The sequence below is a fragment of the Eutrigla gurnardus genome (assembly GCF_963514095.1).
Source record: "Eutrigla gurnardus genome assembly, chromosome: 17".
Taxonomy (NCBI): domain Eukaryota; kingdom Metazoa; phylum Chordata; class Actinopteri; order Perciformes; family Triglidae; genus Eutrigla; species Eutrigla gurnardus.
Genome location: NC_139928.1, coordinates 14,550,032 through 14,569,843, shown reverse-complemented (window position 1 = coordinate 14,569,843; position 19,812 = coordinate 14,550,032). Strand labels below are relative to the sequence as shown.

The 19,812-nt window shown below is 42.1% G+C and overlaps 1 protein-coding gene across 2 annotated transcripts in view; it reads left to right on the top strand.

The window, feature by feature from the left end:
* The first annotated feature begins 1,073 nt into the window (after positions 1–1,073).
* trps1 (trichorhinophalangeal syndrome I) overlaps positions 1,074–19,812 on the top strand; it is a 93,878-nt gene continuing 75,139 nt past the window's right edge. The window contains exons 1-2 of one of the 2 annotated variants that reach the window (XM_084033043.1): positions 1,722–1,922; positions 1,964–2,138. The gene's annotated coding sequence lies outside the window, so the exon portion shown is untranslated. Of the gene's footprint in view, positions 1,584–1,721; positions 1,923–1,963; positions 2,139–19,812 lie in introns of those variants that run through there. The other variant, XM_084033044.1, reaches the window with a different exon arrangement.

Here is a 19,812-nt window from a genome sequence, read left to right as displayed (position 1 = left end):
TAAACTTTCAAACACTTCAGAGGTGTTCAAAAACATGTTCAATTTAATGAATTAGTTTAAATATGTTTATATGAAGCATCAGTGTCTGTCTAATTAATTCCAATGACCTTGGGCTTGTTGTGCAGAAAGGATACCATTGGTATGAATCAGAATCACCTGTCATTCAACAATCTGAAGATGTCATTCTTCAAAACGTTTATTTGTTATATTTAAATACATTTTGCTGCTAATGTACATTATTAGTGTATTAGTATTTTGGTATTAATATTTTAACACTACATTATTGCCGTTTGTTAGATGATGGTACTACTTTGAGTCAGTGTGTTTTCATTGAAGACTTTTTTTCATCACTAGTGGTGCTGTGGACGTGCGAGTCCAAATATGTTTTCGTTCTCATGCTGTAACAGAGCGGAGTGCTTTCATGGGGCTAAGAGTAGGGTGATATACATTTATTTTAACTTCAGAGCATGCTCATGTGTAATGCAACATAAGGCAGTGGGGCCCTAATGAAAGGGGAGAGGAAAAAGAATATAACAGCGAAAACAATGTGGGATTCAAAACACTCAATATGTATTTGTGGATATTTTCTTAGAAAGTAGAAAATACATTTAATATATTAAGCCCTTTTCTGAACATGGAGGAGAGCGGATTTATTTTTATGCGAATTATTCAGACTACACTGTGTGTCACTCATGGTTTTGATTCTGTAGTCACGGTGTAACTTCTAGTAATAACATTTTTGGTTAGTATTAATAGTGTTAATAATTGAGATGACGGTGCCACTGTGTCACTTTAAGAGTCAATGGTCTTGGCCCTAATGCAGTAGTTGATTTTTAGTATTAACCGTGTAAATAAAATATCACATTTAAAGTCTGTGCTCTTGATTTAGTCGTGGTAGTTATTTTGTTTGAGTATTAACTGCATAAATACGTGAGATTACGGTGTGTGTGTGTGTCCCTTTAAGAGTCAGCGTTCTTCATTTAGTCGAGTAGTTGATTTGGTTTCGTATTAACTGCACAAATGAGTGAGATTACGGTGTGTGTCCCTTTAAGAGCCGGTCTTCGGGTGGCTTCTTGATATTAATAGAGCTGCTGTGTCTTCCTCCTCTGACGTAATGCCCACAGCGTACAGAGAGACAGGCAGAGAGGTCCTGTCACAGCAAAGCGATAACACTAGTCTGAACCAAAAAAAATAACAGATAACGAGCTGCTCTGCTTTGGTTCGCTGTGGCCAGCAAATCCGGGCTCCGGGCGGCTAAATAACATACTATAACATCGGAATATTGCAATACCAGAGCCAATCTCACTAACCAGTCGGTATCAGCCTAGTTTAACGTTGTTACGTGCCGCGAAGCCTTAACTATCTCTCTTTCCCTCTCAGACCAAAGAAAAAAAAAGAGAGACAGCCAAGACACTGTCACCCCGTCCGACATCATCAACAAACAAAAACCCCACAAAGAGACGAAGCAGCCAGCCAAGCCAAGCCAAGCCAGCCAAGCCAAGCCAGCCACCATCTTAACAGGCTGCTGAAAGAGACACACACTGAGAGAGAAAAAGAGGCTAATGCTTATTTTTGATCAACAGGTAAGCAGCACCAAGAGAAACACACGAACGCACACCACGCACTAGTAGTTGGTGCAGAGGCATTGTAAACGGCTTACAACACACTAAAAAAAAAAAAAAAATGCATCGGCGATGCACGGTTGGAGTTGTAGATGGCGAACTGCATGCTGTCGGACAAGTGGGAAGATGAGAATTTGTATTCGTCTCGAGAGGGGAAACCGGGCTCTCCGTGGTGCGTTTACGGGACCCGAATATTGCTGTTAGCCGTTGGTAGTTTTACGACGGGCAGCAGTCGGTTTGCGTCTTATGTAACTAACGGCCTGAGCAGCGTCGGTAAGGAAAGAGGGATCTGCTGAATGAGTGTGAGAGAGAGCGAGAGAGAGAGAGAGAGAGAGAGAGAGGGGGGAGAAAAAAGAACAGCACCGCTTTGAATTCACATGGCAATTTACATTTAGGTTAGAACACCCAAACGCTACACAAATACAAATTGGGGGGCTACCGGGGGACGGCTACTGCTTTGATTTAAGACTGAGTTTTCAAGTCAACGGCAAAAGTGGACCTGGAGTGACCAAGTAGGTTTGTGTTGTTGTTTTTTTGTTGTTGTTGTTGTAAGTTTTTTGTTTCTTGTTATTTTTTGTTGTTGTTGTACGACATTAATTACCGATAAGCGGCATCCTCGACTCGAGTTGCTAAGAAGCCGGTGTGATTTTGTCACCGCGAAAGTAGCTCTCGTGTAACCGCCCGCGTGCCACTTTTCTTCTTTTTTTTCCTTAAAAAAAAAAAACTGTTGTTTTCATTGATAACTTTTTTTTCTAATTGCTATTCTCGATAACGCCAAGTTCAGATGTGTCGGTCCCCTCCGAAGTGACGCACCGTTGTAGGGAAAGAGAGTTTCGTGGCTAAAGACGAACGTAGTTGAGATGCTTGTAGTTCTTAAAAACCAGGGGGGCTTAAAACAAAAAAACGTGGGGGAAAAGTAGTGACACTGAGATGAAAGGAGTTGCGTTTGTCAAAGTGGTTTACAGCCGATATGGCGCTGTTTTCTCTTTGCACCTCTTTCATTGTTAGGGGAAGCTCACGAGCGCATGGTGGATGGGGTGAATCGTCGTAAAAGACCCCCAAACATCCTCTCTTATCAGCTTGAGCACTTATTAGCTCATATGTTAACGTGTTGTTGTTGTTGTTGCTTGAACTTTTTTTCTTCTTCATGAGTGATGCCGGGAAGCCTGAGTTGCATTTCCACTCAACTTTGAAAAAAAGTCTCCCCCCCCTCCTCCTCCTCCTCCTCCTCCTCTCCCCTCCTCACCCCCTGTCGTAAGAAACTGTGATGTTCCTTTGAGATAAGGGAGCCGGGTAGGCATGACAACTCTGTGGGGAGAGCAGAGTATGTGAAAGCCTGCACAATGAGGCACACACTGCAAGGAAGCTTTTTACATAGTCCTTCACAGTCCTCCAGTCCTGGCCCCTAAAGAACTGCTTATGTGTGGACCGACTTTTATTCAACAGATAACCTCGGAATTAAAAAAAAGAGAGAGAAAAAAAAACAACTTTACTCTGACCCACAGTTTGTGTTTTATGAAGAGGCTCCACTGAACAATTGTAAATCTACTTATCGCTTCATCTTCTACAGCTTTTCAGCGTCTAGCAGAAATTTAGGTAAAATGCTTGAACGTAGATTTGAATCGATGATCTTAAACGCCTTCTTGCTTCCGACGTTTCCTGAAAAGTTACAAAATATTATCTGTCAACTTTTGCAAAGTTTTGTGCTCTCGGGCCACAGCGGCAGGCACATGCGTCTCTCAAAACTGTGGGGAGGAAAAATTTCAAATGAGCAAAGTCATTCATGAAACTTTTGTGCAAAACTTGTGCATTATTTGTTCAGACTATTTTTTTAAGCACATGACTGAACATGAGGGGTAGCGAGATGTTAGTCACACGTCTTCTGTAAGATTTAGGGTTATTACATTGTTTTTAATCACTTAAAAAAAAAAAACAAAGGACTAAGTCACATTGTCAAAGTTGACGTCAAAGTTTTCGAATAGAAACATTTCTGTCTCGGTTAAAGTTCAGTTAATTTATATCACGTGCAGCTCCATTTGTAGCTTTTTCAAATGGTGTTAAAACTTTTGCATCATGGTGGCATTTCTTTTTTTTATAGTTCCACAAATTCCTATCAATGTAAGCAGGTTTTTCTGCTGGTTTGTAATTTATTTGCTAACCTCACACGTCTGATTTGAATCCAGTAGTTGCATATTTACAATGACACCTAAGTAAGTGCTTTTAACCGACATCAACTTTTACATTTACTTGGAAACATTTCCCTTTGCTTTGCTCTGTCCTGTCATGTCCATCTTGCCTGTTAATGTTAACGTTTCCCTTAGTAACCGCCGGCCTCGTGTATTATCCGCTCTTTCCTCTGAATCATCGTGCATGTAATACAGCTTTGTTAAACTTTTTACAAACCACTTAAAACACGTAAAAAGTGTGATCTAGCAGTGTTTCGATCTAGCTGTATAACTTAAAATGTTCCTCTTTCCAGACACTGGATATTATTGTATCTTACGGCCTTGTTCGTAGCTGCTATTAAACGTCAAAACAGTTGACGACTTCCTAAAGAGAACCTCTGCTTGTAAAACCCTTTCCCGTATGTGTGTGTGTGTGTGTGTGTGAGACCAAGTGGGAGAGAGAGCACAGCACTTTTTCCTGTGTGTGTGTGTGTGTGTGTGCGTGTGTGTGTGCGTCCGTATGTGCCGTGGAGCTAGCCATGGCTTACTCATATGGCTGCAATATGTGAAGTCTCTGCGGTGAAACTGGGAAGAGAGAAAGTTTTGAGAGAGAGAGAGAACACATGGAGTGAGGGAAGTCAGAAATGTCCTGTTCAACTAGCTGGAATGTATCTCCTGTGTTTTATTGATGGTTTGATGTTCTGTAAGACATGAGGAACAACTGTAGTGATTTTGTGGGCTGCCATGCATTTGTCTTTGGTCGTTTTCAAAGCGGCGCCGCGTTGCAAAGGGGGTAAAAAGGGCCGGTTTGAGATGGAGCGCAGGAGAATGTTTTAACCCGGTCCAAGCGGCTTACTGAGGGGGACATTGTTGTGATTTCATGGGTGGACATGTGACTGATTTTACTGCCTCGTAGTGTCGTGGTTCATAAAGGATTTTGGGAAAGAAAGAGACAAGTTTGTTATGCAACGTAGTTTTCTTCAAGCTTGTGTTGGGAGTCCAAATATTGGTGCAAATTATAGTTAGAGGCTGGGGTAAAATTCAGTATGATAATTAATTTCAATTGATAAAATCATATATGGTGATACACAATTGTGTTCTCTAAATTGATAATTGCACACACTTACTCAACCTCAGTTAGGTAGAACTGTCTTAATCTGTATTTCTGTGCACGCACATAAACGTAGGCATTGTATTTTTTTCCCCTGATAATTTCACTTGAAACAGTTTAGCTATAAAGTCTTTGATTAAATGAGAAAGACTTTTTATTTGTCACGTATACAAAAATGGGTTTTGCCATGTGGTTATTCCATATAGACTAAGATTTTTGCCACGTCACCCAGCCCTAATTATAGGCAAAGAAAGTGTGGAAAGCTAATTTGTATACAATACAAATATAGCAGCTCACATGCTTTTTTTTGCTGGAGATGTTGTAGAAACCTGAATATGACCAAGTCAAATCAATAACCTCACCATCGGCAGAGGATAGAACGGTGAGAGGATGGACAGAAGTTGATAAAACTTTAGGGTGAGGTTATGTATTTGATTTGCCTTTACAGAGTGCAAGTAATAATTCCTGCCATAACCTCAGTCACTCAGTTGCTGCTGTCTTTCTCCTTGTGCTCCGGACTGACGCGTGTCCTTTCTCAGAGCGTCGTGACTTGTTTTCGGCTTCTTTGTTTTTAATAACGTTCAACGCGAGTAACAGAGGCCGGATTTCGGTTGATCTTGGCTCGTTATTTCTGCTCTGTAGTCTGGTGTTCTGTGGGTGAACGGCACGGCAACATGCTAGCAAGTATTCCCATTCACCGACCTGTTGCCCACCACAGATGAGTGTGTGAAAGTGGAAACAGTTGCCTCCCTGATCAAAGGAGAGAACAGCCTATCTAAAAATCTAAATTAGCTAAATAGAGCAGTTTAGGAATTAAGGAGCGATTTTTAATTTTAAGGTTTTATTTAAGTTTTCCTTCCGGCTTATTCTTTTGTGTATTTTGATCTGTCATGTGTCGTACAGAAAAGCTTTGCTCGGATAATACAGCAAAAGTGTTCACAGCTGACATTTACCGAACATCTCCCGTGATTATAAAAACCTGTTCTCGGGCACTTTGAGCTATAAAGCAGATTCTGTAGCGTTTAAACTTAAGAAGATACAAATATAGGAGTTTCTACATATAGGAGTAGGATGTTTTTAAGTATTGTTCTATATGTGGACGCACAACTCCCATGTATTTATGAACTGTGTTAACTCTCACTGGTTCCAATAAGCAGAAAAAGATAGCATCTATTAGAGCAATCAGCCGTTATTCATCTCAACTCTGCCTGCTGTTCAGATAAAGGAAAATATCCATTTGTCACGGATAGTTTATTTAAAGGGAGAGAAAAAAAAAGCTTTTTTTGCAAGGCTTCTGGCTCTCTTGGCTTATAACTCTGTAGCTCTATATTACACACTTTCTTGTTTTGCTCGTATCTCAAGGACACAATTGTTTTGAAGTTATTTTTACTGTCTGGGCACATTGTTCTGGCTTTTTAATTGCTTTATTTGAGCCGCTTGTAACGTGGGTGATACGTGGATTTGAGCTGATTCTTCTTGTTGCAGTTACTGGAAGTCACTCTGGAAAAGAGTGTCTGCTAAATGCCCAAAATGTCAACCCCACTCTCTGTCTGTGGTTAGCACAGCCTTGTTTAGGCTTGAGTTTGTCTCTTATGTCTTTGGTCTTATGAGTCTGTCTTTTAGACGGCCTGCTTCAGATAACGAGCACATGGTCTTGATTTAGGGTGAAATGAGTCCTTTTTTTTTTTTCTTTTTTTGGAGGGGGACAGACAAATCCTAAATATGGGACAATTTTTCTCCCTTTTGATCTGAGAGTAAATAATCCTTCTGTCACGACACAGTGGAGACTGATACAAGCGGTGGTTCAGTGGATTTAGATACCAGTAGAAAGTGCTGACACAGGCAGCATTATGATGTTGTGGTTATAGAGACTACGCTGTTACCAAAAGGCCGGTATGTTCAAATTACCCCCCCCCCCCCCCCCCAACACCTGCTTGCTCCCTGTAACTTCCTGAGGTTAAATGTGTAAAACATGCACAAGATGACATTGGTTTGAAATGGACATGTGCTGTGTTTCGTGGCAGTAGAAAGATTTAATCTTTTTTTTTTTTCTTTTAATCGACACAACTTTTTGCTCCCGGGCTATCGAAAGCTCACTTGTCTGAGAAACCTGCTGGCTCGTTATGAGTTGCGAGCTCTGAGTGTTTTGACTCAGCAGTGTGCTGAACACCTATGTTTCCTGTGTGCACCCAGGCACCCAGTTATCAATCACTGTTCATATGACCTTTGACCTTCTGTGAAACGCAGTGGGTTGATGTGTTTTCCGAAGCCACGTTGAATTAACTTTCGTATTAACGTATTAATCGATCGTGAGAAAATTGTGTTTTTTTTCCAAATATTACTGTATTGTTGCACGGAAACATTTTGTCACGCGTACAGCACAGCGGTAGTTTCTTTGTACGTTCCATATGTTGGACTCATTTGCCGTTTGTGCTTTAATCATACAACCGTAAGTTCCACAAGTCCCAAACGTGTGTTTTTTGAGTTGCCGCTCGCCTTCAGCTTCCACCTTTCCCCAAGCTGTACTACAGGTGTCGTCCCAGTTTGGGAGGGGGACCAAGTAAAAACAGAGCTCAGATGTTTACGACTGACTATCATTAGGAGAAAAATGTGTCTGTGAATATCTTGAAACGGTAGACAGGGTGTGTTTGGTCATGGAAGTCTGATCAGATTTTATGTGAATGAAACAGACTTGCATGTGTTTTAAATGTTGGTGTCACAGATCTTAATAAGAAACATTCGGAGGCCCTGAGTTATTTGCATTTGCTCTGCCTTATAAGATAATGATGAATGGGTTTTTTTTTTTAGACTTGTTAATATATTCCGTCAGTCTTTTAACTCTCAGATGTCGTATTAAAAGTTGAAACGTAGGAATGATTTATGTTGTAGTTCTTGTTGTGGCGACACTCAATGAAACATTACTTTTTTAATTGTTTCACATTTAAAAATGAAGCTCCACATTAAAAGGTAAAACCTAACCTAAACCTAATTATAAAAACTTGTTACGGTATATATAATAACATAATATTGAGCCAAAACTGCCTGCAAAATAAAAATCATAAAAGTGGAATCCAATTTTGCAATTGATGTGAATTATTGAGGAATTGCCCTTTTTCTTAATTTTGAATCCTTTGAATAACGAATTTAGAGAGAGATCCAAAAAGTGCTTTTTTCCCTCACAGCATCAGTATTTTATGAGGTTGTGGTTTGTGGAGTAGACCAAATGTAGTTGCAGCTGTCACATCAGAACCTCGTAGGTACATTTATCATTAATCCTTTTTGACATTTGTGATTATTTCCTATAATTCATAGTCCTACGTCACTGCAGTCTCTGCACGGGAGACATCATTTTCTTTTTTTAAATTTATTTATGTGTTATTTGCATGGATTTCCACTCTCTTTAACTTTACTCTCACTGGTGTCAGGATACAAAAGAGGATATTCAAGCTTGTTTACTGCCTTCAGGAAAAACTTGATTCAAATAGATAATCCATCACAGTAAATGTGGGGCTTGAATCTGGTTTTGTTGGAGATTATTTTCAGGTTCATTTCTTAGTCCGTAGTTCTTTGCTTGTTGTAACTACAGGGACGTCTGGAAGTCTCTGTCAGGATACCATCCCAGAACAACTTCATTTAAACATTATATCCATTCAAAAGCCAGTGTAGGCACACGTATGTCGTTACTGTATTCCTGTGGTATGTCAGACAGTATAATGAGGAGATAAAGAAGAGATTAGAGAGAGTATATAGTCTGACATACTCCTCAAACTGTAAAAAATGTGCTGAAACTCGTGGCGTTGAGTACAAGTTGAGATGAGCACACTTGTACACTGCACTCCTCAGCTCAGCTCGATCTGTAATTCCTTCCTGTTTTCACCCGGCAGACCAGACAGCGTAAAAAAAATGATCTACGGAAAATGTGACAGTGACACGAAGTGGCATGAATCTGAATATGATTCTATGTTGTGAGCTTCTTTTGTGTCGAAGCTGAAAAGGCTGTGCGGCGCGCAGATGGAGAGAGTGCCGAACCATATCCCTCAAGTGCTGTATGCTTAATTCAGCCAGACTTTTCTCAAGCAGAAGTTTTTTTCTTCTTCTGTTTTGTTTTAATGTGTTTTTATCCAGGAACTAATCAGGTAAAAGGTGTGAGGGCACGGTCGGTTGAACTTCCCGACAATCGACCTGTCTAGGTTTAAGCAACAAGTTATGGTTTATACGACAGATGAGAGGCCTGATTGTAGCTTTTCTGCAGTATTTTTGACGTGGATGTGGTCTGCTCGCATGTTATTTCAAGCCTCTGTAGTTCAATATTTGTCATTAATATGACAGCCGTTCTGACTGTATATCAGAAATGAATGTGAAATGCTCCACCTCTCATGTTTATGCTGCATTACTGGAGAGAATTCATCTGCAGACACTTCAGCTTTGTAGTTAGATGGATATCAGTATTTGAGCAATCTATCAGCACATATCATCCTCTTTCCGCTGATGTCAGATCTGTCTTTTTTTCGCCGCTTTGGCTGTGATTGAATTGACTCACTGATTGTTTATTTCTGTACTGAAGGTTAACCGTTCTGTCAACAGTCAAACCACGAACTTGCACACGCACATCGGCTCCTTCATCTCAGAGTCGCTTCCTCTCATCCTTTACGGTAACGCGAGTAACGGTTCGTGTCACCTGTGTGAAAATACTTATTCACGTGCTCTGAGAATGCACTTAAAGTTTCGTTTCAAGTGTAAATGCACACTGACATTTTACGCTTGGACCCGAGTACCTTGCGTTTATGATCGTCTGAAATAAGAAGTGATTTATTTCATATCTGAAATTTGCACATGTTGCCCTGTTATGAATACCTGCCGAGGAAGGGGGACTCATTTGGGCAGCTTGTGGGCTCTCTCTCTCTCTCTCTCTCTCTATCCACCGCTCTCTCTCTCTCTGCACACACACACACACACACACACACACACACACACACACACACACACACACACACACACACACACACACACACACGTACAGCCCCATTAGTATTGTAGTCTGGGATCTGGCTAAAACATCTGGTGGCTGAGTAACTTTTCAAAGTGGTCTTTGTCCTCCCTCTGTGTGCCTGCATGCGTCTGTCTGTTAGTGTGTGTGTGTGCGTTTTGTGTTATAAGGGGCAGACTTTTTACGGCGTCCCGTCAAATTAAAACTATGATTTAAACTACTACTACTAACATGTATGTTCTTTTTTTCATTAAAGCCACTAGCCCTACACCAGCCGCTGCAGATTTGTTGCGCGTGCTTCTGGCCGTGTGGACTCTTTTTTGGACTGCAGAAGGAACATTAAAATAAAGATTAAGCAGGGGCTCAAGTAGCTGTATTTCAGGAACGTCCAGCCGGGCCCGTTGTGTTATTTTATTCATGTCACTCTGGCCGGCTGCTCCGTGAGCAGAGAGACAGCGGGAGAGGAGGCACAGGGAGATGTTACCCTTCTTGCCTCTGGTCCAGCTTGACATTTCTGCCCAGATCTGAAAGAACCGGTGAAATGTGCTCAGATGCAGCAAACTGTCTCACCTGTCCTCTGCAGGACGAGCAAGGGCTTGATTTGTCTGTCAAATCATCCTGCAGTAGCAGCTTTGGGCTTGAGAGGGTACAGCCCTGCAGACAGTTTGAGCTGGTGCCCTCAGGGCTTCGCTTCAAACCACATAAACTTCCGAACGAAAGCGGGGATTCATCTTCTCCCACAGCAGTTAAGAGTGCTTAATCGGCGGATTTAAAGGTGCAGCATCTTGTCCTGGGACAAAAGTTTTAGTTTTATGCCTCTATCATATATAATGTAGGGAAGGCTTTGATGTGAAATGAAACGGATGACTTTGAGCAGTAAGTCACTACCTGTTGGCTCAGGCAGATCTTTCCTCATATGAATTTCAGTGGCACTTTATCTGCAGTGTAATCCCTGTGATGGGGTGATGCAACGTTATCGAATGGTTTTGAATGATGATCGGATCACATTCGGAGACATTGAGAACTGGCCTAGCTCTGCAGGTATCTACTATTAGCACTATATTTTACAAAAAGTAAAGGACATTTTCTGGTTTTCTGAGGGGGTTTTGGCTGTTGGTGGGACAGCATTAATCATCTGAAGGCTTCACCTGGACATTTTACAAAATTTCCTGACATACAGAGCATCAAATTAATCAATGAATCAAGACAATAATTGTCAGATTTTATATGAAAATAATCAGATCACCACATGATTCTCTGTCATCACACAGCGGACATCTCCCGTTGAATCTTTGTACTGAACACACAGAAAATGATGGATTGTGACTGAGTTGTATTTATTTAACATAAATCAGCTCAAGTAATGAAGGAACACATTTATTTAACACACCAGTGTAACTGAAATGAGGTCGGTTAGGGAGTCATCATTTTGGTTTCGGTCACATTTTTGGATTAATTGCACATTCCCCATTGTAGCAATGAATCTGTGCTCAAAAACGTCTTTTTATAGATTATTGCTTAAGGAAAAAAATCACATCCTTTTTTAGAACATGATCCAAGTAGATAACCTCACCAGGACTCACCTTTGGGTCCTCATTTGAAGACCACAGAGAGCTTTGTTGGCCTCAGCATGTAATTTTGATGGTCAGCATGTTTAAGAAAATCCTTCTGAAACGGGAAGTCTTGTGTTGGTATGGATCAAGGGTGTTCAACACTCTGGCACTTCCCTTTAAAGGATCCGATGAGTGATGTTTGTCATGGTCAGTGTGTTGTTTTTTTCTGCTTCTTTCACATGAAAAAGACAAGAAGTCTACTTGCTGAGAAGTGTGCATGTGTAACGGTGTTTTTGAAGTGTCGGCTGTGTGTGTGATCAAGTGGATGCATGGATAGATGGATGATGGCGGGAGGGAGGTGGTTCTTTTTTGAAATGGAAATTAAGGGGGCACACATCTGGGGGTCTTTGGGACTTGTGTGTGTGTGGGGGGGGAGGAGAAGGTGGGTGTCAGAGGCCCACAGTCAGAAGTGTGTATGTGTGTGTGGGTAGTAGGGGGTGGGGGTTAAGGAAGAATGGATGTAAAAAAAAAAAGAAGAAGAAGAGAAGAGAGTTTTTCATTTCTGCGGTGGTAGGAGGGAGACGATAAGGAAAATGGAACAAAGAGAGGTGTCTATGGTCAGTGGGGAAACGGAGACAGGAATGGAGGGAGGGGAAGAGAAAGGAATCGAGACAAAGCACCAGGAAAGTTAATAAAACGTGGCTTTGATAGACATAAGTAGAGTATTAAACGCTTGGAACAATGAGGTGGAAATGGAATGAGAAAAGGAAATAAACAAAGAAGGAAGGAATGGATTGAAGGACAAACGAGGACCTTATTTGCATAGGCAAAGGAGTGGGAGGAGGCAAAGTGGGGGGAGAAAAGGGGGCAAAAGATCACTTGCTATAGTCGAAAACTTTACGGCTGACAGTTAAATTTGCTTCGGCCCTGTGTGTGTGTGTGTGTGTGCGTGTGTGTGTGTGTGTGTGTGTGTGTGTGTGTGTGTGTGTGTGTGTGTTGGTGGGTGGAAAAGCACAGCAGGGGGCACGGCGTTTGTTCTGCAACATGGCTTTTGGGCTTTTTAGTGCTTCACATACAAGTTCTCTCTCTCTCTCTCTCTCTCTCTCTCTCTCTCTCTCTCTCTCTCTCGCTCTCTCTTTTGGATGAGTCAGGGAGTTAGGTAGATTAGATAGAAAGCAGGGCAGATGGCATGCCTTAACAGATCAACTGCAACCTGGGATCTCTTCGCCCGGCCACTCCCTCCGTCGTCTTGTCTTATTTCCACAGTTTGGACATTTACAACTTTCACACCTCCTGTAAAACATAACAAGTGTGTGCCTTCCCATACTCGAGGTGCACTTTATGCGTGCATTTGAATAAAACATGGGGGGATGTGTCTGTTAGGAGATAAGATTTTTTTTTTTTTTTTAAGCACTCTTCATGTTTTTGTTTTTCAAATAAAAACCCTTTCAGGATTAGTTTGTGAAGTATAGGGAAATGCTCCCGGCTTTATCTCGCCTGGTGCTTCTAGCGGCTTTTAAATTGTCTTGAAGGATGAGATCAAATATATGCCTCTTTGTTTCTCACAATGTATTCGAGTATTGTAGTGTTATTGCACCGTGGGCCCGTCACTTTAGACACTGTACATGCGGGGTTATGAAGCAAAGTGCTCTCGGGACGCGAAAAGTCTCTCCTGCGTAACGCTGAAGAGTGAGGCAGCTTTAACGCCGTTCACTTTCACAGATGAGAACGGATGAGAAGGGAAGGATAGAAATAAGGGGTGAAGAAAAACGGCACATGGAGTGAAAAGTAACGGATCTGAGCCGATGAGTTTTAGCGGCAGCAGTTGAATAAAGTGAATGTTTGGGGTTAATCTGTTGAATAACTGCAATTTAGCAACGGGGCACTCTGCCTCCAAAAGTCTCAGGAAAACCCTTTTTAGAGCAGATTTGGTTTGAGGGTGAAGTAAACGTGGAGCTCAAACCTCAAAAAGATCACGAGTAATAGGATCTGGAGTTGCATTGCATTTAGTAATAATTTGCTGCACATGTTGGTCGTTGGAATCTGAATGATAAACCTTGACTCTGACTCTGTGGTATTAGTCAGGTTCTCGATCTCTTCCTGCATCGTTGGAAACTTCTTGCCGAAGTCCAGGAAAGTGAAAGATGCCGGATCAGAAGGCACGCATCAGGGGGAAAGTCGGTAACCTCTTCAGCACGACAGCTATCTGTAACGCAACTGTTAAAGAATGTTTTCACTGCTGTGAAATATCTGCAATAAGATGGTATTTGGCTTTGATTGATTTTGGAGTCCAGCCCCTCGCGCTGACATCACAGAGGTCTCTCTTCCCGGTAGTGTTCGACAGGGAAACGCTGCTTCACTTGGCCGGCGAGCAGATAGAAGGGCTCTGGAAAGGAATATAAAGTCAACATTGTGGCTTGAAAATGTTCCGTCGTGTGTCTGTACGTGTACGCGGGTGCGCGTTTTAGTTTGTCCAGACATTTTTTTTTTTTCACCGTCGGGCCGAGCCGCTTGCAGGAAACGTCCGATTCTCCAGGAGTGGAAAGTGTGTGCGTGTATACATGAGAGTTGCGTTGTGACGCGTAGCAGTATGTGCATGGTCTATAACTGTCTGTGGATGTGTGTGTGTGTGTGACTGACGTAATGTTTGAGCTTTCCCAGACAGACAAACCAAACCATGGCACACGCGCACACACACACAGGGGGTGTGTGCTTAAGTACGTGCGTGTGTTTAAAATAATCTATTCTAGATTGGTAGACTTGCGCAGGCTGGTGAGGTGTGTGTGTGTGTGTAGTGTGTGTGTGTGTGTGTGTAGTGTGTGGGTTTCTGGCAGCGCTTTAGTTTGTTTTCCGTATTTTGGGGGGAAAAGACAGCTAGGCAAGCGTCAACAATCAACATGTTGATTTATGCAGCTACTAGTTCCTTCCATTACGCCTACAACTACCCCCGAAGCAGAGTTGGTGCTCCATTATTTTTGATGTATGAGAGTCTTGGCTGTGGAGAGCAAGGTCAGAATCAACAGTCCCCGTGTTGATTCATGCAGCTCCTGGTTTCCTGCTACTAACGTACATCAAGGCGGGACATTATCGCCGTCCTCGCAGGCAAACGCGGATACTCTCCGGACTGCAGTGGGCTGGCAGTTAAAAGTTTTCTTTCCAGTTAAAAATCATTAATAAAATCATGTATCATCCATCGCCAGGCGTTTTGTAGTTTAATTTAGTAAACAAGCCGAAACACACAGCTATTTTAGAGGTGAACTCACTTTAATCATCTCATTCTTAACATGACAGGAAGAATAGTTTCAATTCCCCTTTTCAGAGTCGTGGACGTGAAATGGTAAAAAGTCTAGCAGCCAATGTGAGCGGTTTATTTAGGTCGTTGGTTTCCATTACAAGGCTGTCAAATTGTCATAATCCTCTCGGTCTACCTGGGTCCCTTTTGTTGGATGTCATGCCGGATTCCAAGATGTTTTGTCATAGGAGATGGTAAAGAACCAGTCCATGGGAAATCTGAAATGCCCTCTAAATAGACTTAATCAAATTGAAAAAAAATGCCCTTATTCTAAAACTATGAGCTGAGCACATTTGAGTGAAGGATGCCTCCGTTACCAGAGCTGGTGTATCCAACAATAGGCCCTAGATTCACACGGTACACAGTGATTGTGTAAGAGGAACATATCTGTTACGGGGAAGTGGCGGCGTGTCAGTAATTTGCACGTGCGTCTGTCACAGGAAAACTTGAAAGCTCTGGGCGTCGCTGGAAGCAGTGAATAGACAGACCACTCCCTCAACGATAACCTCAGACAGCTGAAAGATCTGGTTGATCAAGGTTTCTGATTGATGTTCACAACAGAGCAAAAGTCGCTGGCATGGCGACTGTTATGACAACAAAACTTGATAAAGCGGCTTCTTCTGCTGTGCTCTTTTGTCGTTTCCAGCGAACCCTCATGTTAACCGCGCTGGAACGAAGGAACTGTTGCTTGAAACTTCATTTTGGCTCCTTCGTTTGAACTCATTAGGCCCCGTGAAGTATTCCGTGTGTAACCGTAGACCGCCATCAGTGCGCCGTTTTGACACGGACCTCAGCAGTAACTGTCAGCTGCTCCTCAGCCGCTCACAGTTGGGTCCGTTTTCTGATGTGGGGTCCGCCGGGAGCTATCATGTTCTAATATTCTCCAGCCAAGGTATAAAACTGTATTGTTTCCCTTTTTACCCCCCTCCCTCCTCCATTAGTCCACCTAACAGCAAGCTGTCATAACACGGGAGCTGTCACTAAGTGGCATCTGCATCACCGCCGGGGTGACTATCATACCGACAGGTACAGCTGTTTGTAGAGAAGATAGCACAGTTTCACAATCCCATTTTAAATGCTTGCGATGAAACTATATAAAACAAGGCGTTTTCTGTCTTTCAGCCCATGGTGTAAATGTCAAGCTAATTTTGTGAACATTTTAAAGGCTTCTGGTAATTTCATAGTGTGTTTAGAGGAACAATGAGGAACAGATGTACCTCCTCTTCCCCCGTCTTTGCCTCCTTTTCTTTCTTATTCAGCTTTTGATGTTAAATCCATGTTGCAGTAGTGATGAGTCAACAACTGTTGGGGGAAAAAACAAGACCTACTTTAGCTTTTCCTGTCTTTCTGTGAATCCAGGGCAAACATAGTTGTGCTGTAACAATTACGACCAATTAAGAACTTTCGGACACATTTCAAATAAAATAAATAAAGGCAAATGTGCTTTTGGGTTCTTGATTACCATATCTGATTAATGTATTTGGAACACAGGCGAAGGAGGCACACCCAAAACAACAACTTTCAGATGCAGCAACAAACTAGTGTAATCATGCTGTTTTCAGATGGAGCTTTGCTGTACAGTGAAGTTTTATTTATTTGCCGTGATTGGTAAATGGTAAACACACAATCTTTAACTTAAAAACCAGTAAAAAACGATATCTGATTTCCTGTCCGTCTTGAATATTTCTAAGAATCTTTTGAACATCAAGCTTTGTGACTTCAAAACACAAACAGTCAAAACAACTGAATAAACCTATAATTTTCATATGTAGCGTTTGAATAAAAACAGTGCGGTTTCCTGTCTGTCCATGAGTAATTGATGGAATGTGGAACCAAACTACATGACGTCTAAAAACAAACCAATATACATCAGGGGGAGAGAAAAAAAAAAGAAGCCCGTTGGCACATCTGTTTGTTTGTATTGATACAAGATAAAGTTTTATGAGTACATGTCAAGATCAGCATTGTGTATTTGAAATCCAAACAACAAAAATGGACTAAAATAATCAGTTTCAGATGGCACAGTCGAGTCAAATATGAAACAATGTGCTCTCTGTGCTGTAATTGGGGGAACATGGACCTCAAAACTCTGTCCACATAACATCTTAAAACGCAGTGAGACACATGAAAAAGGCCTTTCAGAGACAATCATATTCCTGGGGACGGAAGAGAAGAAAAAACACTGAAAGACAAAGAAAGAATAATTAGTTTGACCACCGTGTCATTTTTAAATGGTATTAGCAGCATCAAATCAGAAAACGATAAAAGATGAGAAGAAAGATAAATTAAAGGGCTTGTTTTTCATGGTTAACAAAAAAAAAGTGATTGAAAATGAAATTGATGTGTGTGTGTGTGTCTATGTACACGGGTACATGCATACATGTCTGTGTGGGAATGTATGAGCGAGGGAGAGTTAGTGAGTGGGTGTTTGTGTGTAATCATGTACGTCAGGCCGTCATGAATGGTGTGTTTGAGACAGAGCGGAGTGTGGAGTTCCTCGGGCTGGACCAAATTGGAAACAGAAAAACAAACATTCCCGAGGAACCCCCGCTCTCCATCTCTCCCTCCCCCCCCCCCCCCCCCCCTCGTCTGCTGGCTAGTGGCGCAGTCCAACCTGTCTGGGACAATGTAACGGTCTATAGCCGGACCGGACCACACACATTCGCGGAGGGGGGTGGGAGGAGGAGGAGGAGGAGTGCGGCTGCGGTGGTGGGGGGGATCTCGGCTGTAATGACAGTTGGAAAAACAGACAGAGGAAGCGTATGAAAATGACAAGAGGGCTCAGTGAAAGGCGCCGTGATGGAGGAGAGGACAAGTGAGACGGGGAGTTAAAAGTTGATGGACATGAGATGCGGGGATGAGAATTGTAACAGAGAGAGGGAGAGAGACGGGAATGAAAAAAAAGAGAAGTCACTGTGGAGTAATAAAGGGGAAAAAAAGAGGATAAGGAGAAAAACAGAGGGGCAAGGGGAAGAGCGATTTGGGTAAATGAGTAAGCAGCAGCTTGAGTCAGAGCTCCACAGGGAAAATATTTAGAGTTACACTCACTCTTTAAGAAACAGAGAACTTCTCTCTCCCCTTATTTTCTTTTCCTGTTTCAAGCACTGCTAATGAGTAAGTCATCCTCCGGTTATTCTTTTTCTTTTCGCGTCCTCCTCGCTTTCTCTCGGCCTGTGACGGCTAATGCTATTATGTGCTCAGTCATGTAAGAACCAGAAGCATGTGTGTTACGTGTGATCGGTGTGATTTCACACAGTCCGGAGAAGACATCACAATGAACGAGTGTGATCACTGCGTTCTGTGTGTGTGTTTGCAGTCGGTCATGCTGCGCGGAGCAGTGTAATGTCAGATATGTGAGGACTTATGATGGGTTTCATCCCAGATGTCTACCTATCCACAGAAATACTGTTTGAACTGTTTTAAGATGGGAGGGACTTTGAAAATGACTCATAATTTCAGTAATGACTCATAATGTGCTTTACTTTTCATGCCAGCAATCTTTTTTTTCTTCTTCTTTCCTAACAGCAGATATCCCCTTTCAAATAATGACACACTTCACTTCTCAAATGGCCGGTGTGTTAATTTTCTATCTATAGTCCAAACAAAGTTAGAACTGCATGTGGATGTGGTCAGGACCCCGTGGACCAGGTGAACCGCTCCACAGGTATCCTGGATTATTAAATGTGACAGGCCATCTCAGCCCTTTTTGCACGTCTCGCTTATTTACTTTACGTCTAAACATCGAGTGTAACTTGTATTGGTAATATTAAAATAATCATTCTGTTATGTCCAAAAAGAGAAAAAGTGGATTTATTAGCGACCAAGAAACAAGTTCCACATATAGTGTGTGTGTGTGTGTGTTTATTATCCACCACTGATGCACATGCACACACTTGCATGCGCACGCACACACACACACAGATACACTAGTCAGACTGACCCGAGGAAACGGCTTTGTATAAATACAGACTCAAATTTAGATTTGCGGTAGGAGGGAGAAAGAGGCAAGATGGATGGAAAGAAGAAGGGGTGGCAGAGAGAGAGAGAGAGGAATAGAGAGAGAGGAGTGGTACAGACGGAGAGGGTGGGGTGATTTTTGTGGTTGGGGCAACAAAAGGGGGAACTGAGAATGGGAGAGTCCGACATTTAACACTAGAATTACTGAATAAAGAAAGTACGTACGTCAACCGGCACAGCCCCCCCCTGGCAACTTAATATGCAACAATGATTAATTATATTTAGTAATTCCTGGAAGTTGCTCGTTGATAACCCGCTTTGTTCTGATTCATAAAGCAGTTGATATCGAAATGGATTTCATGATGATTGCAGGCAAAAAAAAAAAAGAGGGGAAGTTGTCTGCTGGTGCCACTGATTGCTACCACAGGCTGCAAGTTAAATGAATTCCTTGCGGTCCTTTTTGTGTCACCAGTTTACTGGCAGCACACTGTAACCGAACACTGGGTTGAAATCATTCCGAGGACGTTACTACCAGCGTGTTTGTTTTAGAGTTGCTATTAGACCGCATCTCTCCCCCCTCCCTTCCACACGCATCCACAAGCTTGCTGTGAAGAAGTATTCGCTATTAATTGAACTCCCTTGACTGCGGCCTTGCTCACTGCATGCTTTAAAAAAAGAAAAAGTCAGATGGCAAAAGGAACGCATTCCTTTTGTTCATTGCAAATTTGAGAGAAAAGGGTAAAAAATACTTTTGTAATACAGGTTCCTTCTTTTGAGAAAAAAACGGTGGCACACTTATATATTTTTTTTACAATACATAATCAGTGGCTTGGCTTTATCCCGGGGCCTTAAAACAATCTTCACATGTGGAAGGCGTTGTCAGCTGTCAACTATGGTGATAAAACAAAATTGGTACAATTAGAGAGTTTGACGGGCTGAGCTCTCAGCAGGGCACTAAATATTTTTGCGTATCGTGCACCTTTGATCAACCAGTCAATTTAAACGTCTGGACAAAATTGTTTCCCGTACGCGTAAAATAGACAAAATGTCTGTAGCCTGGCTCAGATACGTTCCAGTAAATGTTGCAGAATGTGCTCGCTTCTAACATTATTTGTCTTTCTGTCA